Source organism: Sus scrofa, chromosome 2, assembly GCF_000003025.6.
Source record: "Sus scrofa isolate TJ Tabasco breed Duroc chromosome 2, Sscrofa11.1, whole genome shotgun sequence".
Classification (NCBI taxonomy): Eukaryota; Metazoa; Chordata; class Mammalia; order Artiodactyla; family Suidae; genus Sus; species Sus scrofa.
The window spans coordinates 120957881-120960869 of NC_010444.4; positions in this window are offsets into that span (position 1 = coordinate 120957881).

Below are 2989 nucleotides of genomic sequence, written 5' to 3' on the forward strand. Positions count from 1 at the left end.
ACAAAGCTACTGGAGCTAATAACTGAGTTTGGTAAATTTACAGTATACAAAATCAATATAAAATTAATTACAGTTTTATATACTAGCCAAAAACACCCAGAAATTTAAATTTAAAATACCACTTATAGGAGTTGCCTGGTGACTCAGTGGGTTAAGGGTCTGTGTTGTCATTGCTATGCCTTGGGTTGCTTCTGTGGCATGAGTTTGATCCTTGACCTCAGAACTTCTACATGCTGTGGGTGCAGCCAAAAAGCAAAACCCCCAAAATAAAAAAACCCCACTTAAAATAGCATCGGTACATAAAGTGCTTAGGGACAAGTCCAGCAAAAGATATGAAAGATTTATACCCTAAAAATATAAAATATTGCTGAGAGAAATTAAAGAAGACCCACACAAATGGGGAGATATACTATGTTCATTGGTTGGAAGACTCAGTATTGTCAAGATGTCTATCTACCCAGATCTGTTGATTAAGTGAAATAGCAGTCAAAAATCCCAGCAGTCTTTTTTTGTAGAAATTGACCAAATGATTCAAAATTCACAAACGCAAAGGATCTAGAGTAACCAGAACAATATCATTATAGAAACGTGAATTACTTTTTTTTCAAGAATGATTTCCAAAGGTCACAAGGTTATATATATTCATTAAAGTGTTAGAAATGTTTATTATCTTAATTATAGTTATGGTTTCACAGATGTAAAAATATATCAAAACTGACCAGTTTATACCCTGAAATATGTTTGGTTTTTTGGATTTCAATTAAACCTTAATAAATCTACATTTAACAAGGAGGAGGTACCATAAAAAGTCTTTACTAAAAAATGCTTAAGGGGCAGAGTGATTTCTAAAGATAGAATTTAGACACTAGGGCTTATATGTGAAGATAAGTGGAGGATGGAGAGAGCTATTTAAGTCTCTTTGAATTATGTCCTTTTAATAGCAAACATCAGTGTGGCTGGTCCTTTCCTATCACCATGAATCTCTAGACTTTTTTTCCCCATCTCCTCAATCGAATGAAAGAAAACAATGTTTCTGGAGAGTCTTGTGATATGTCAAAGATTTGATAGTTGTCTTCTTGATGGGGATCGGTATACTACTTCTGTTCTTGTTCTTAAAAACTCACTGTGCACTTCAGTTATTTTGAACACAAAGCACTTAAGAGATTGACTCCAGGAGGAGAAAGCATGAATGAATGGGTCATAAATAGGCTTCATCAGAGGCTTCAAACTAATTTTTCTTTTTCTTTTTCTCTCCTTTTTATCCCTCCATCCCTAAGTCCTTCCCTTCCTTTTTCTTCTTTTCTCCTTTTCCCTGTGTTGGTTTTTTTCTTACTGTGGCTTTTTCATCTTTTCCTATTAAACACTGAAAAATTGCTGACAGGATTGGGAAATGAGGTGGTGCAAAGTTGGATAACTTTTTTTAATGATTTCCTATACAGTATACTTTGTTCATGGATGGAGCATCTCATCCATTGCAAATTCAGTGATGAAGATGTTTTTGGTTGATAAAGATAAGCAATGTGAAAGGAAGATGTTATCTCTATGTAAAAAGACAAAGAACAATTATAATGGGGATTTGAGGTTTCAAGGTTCAGATTTTTGCTCTTCACGTTTGGTTTAAAAGAAAAACTAACCCAACTAAAATCTTTTCTGAGTCTCTTCTTTTGCTTAGTTTGAGAACAAAACTTTACTAAGAACTAATCAGAAGGGAATACTGCATATAGCCTGGACCAATTCTACAAGATATGAACTTGAAAGTAACCTAAAATTCCATTATAGTATTAATGTTTAGTATCTATGTAGCACTGCATTGCCCAGAGCTTCCTAATCATCTGACTTATGCCCTTTCATCACTTTAAAAATTCCATTTATTCATTGTCAGATTCCAAGAATTGTTTTTAGGACTATTTCGTTTGACCAACAGTACTCTGATCCTTCGAAAAAAGAAATCTTAGCCTCTTGAGTTATTTCTTAATAGGAGCATGGACTCCACTCCTGCAGTTGAAGAAGCTATATTTTTATGTTCATGCCACAGCTGTGCTAAGGCTTAAAATAAGAATTTAGCAACATGCTGACTCACCAAAGAGATTTTTACAGTAGATACCAAATTGTAAAGACTGGGCGCTGTGGTAAAATTAAATAGTAAATGGTTGCTTAGCATTCTCAGGGCCCCTGCCACGGGACCGTGCACTATATTCGGTGTTAAGAGCAGAGAAAGCGGGAAATTGTTTGAAAGCCCGAGTAGTTCCATGAAGATGAAAGACACCATCTCGAACATTATTCATGAAAAAATATGCAAGGGCCTCTATCCCTCTTAAGGCTCATTTGGTACACTTTTAATGAGTGATGGATGAACCACAGCGGTCTTGTAGCAGCGGGTCTGTGCCCTGAGTTTAGGTGACTGCTGTCCCTCTGACAGGTATCCAAATATTTTCCCCAGTCTTTCCCCACCATGGACTTTCCCAGTGATGATCTTCAGACCCTCACATCTCCATTTTTTCTTGGCATTTAGGAGTTTTTCTCTCAAGCCTCTCTCTGCTAAATTTTTTGCTTCCACACTTTTATTCCCCCTTAAGTGTTGAGGTAAACGACGGCGTCCCAGGGTTAAATCAAGTGACTGTTGCTTAGGCTGAGGTTTTGTTCCTGTCCCTTTTTCGTAGCCTACCTTGGGGGTAGTGGGTTAACTCGTTTAGTTGATTATACTCTCCTGCTTTCTGTCATTCCTTTTTCCCCCTGAGATGTCTGCTCTGTTCTTCTTAAGTTTGCCTCATTCCTCTCCATTTCCACATAATCTTGTTTCAAATAATATCTCATGGGTAAATAATGTCTTGTGGCTAAAATGCAGACATGGAGACCTGGTGTTCCGTTGCTTTGGGTTCTGGGAAGGCCTGTATAGTTCAGGCATGCAGCTAGTTGCTGATTGAGAATGGCTCCCCAGCTCGTGGGGGCAAGATCTATACTCTTAGGAGGGGTCTGTGAAGCCAGTGGG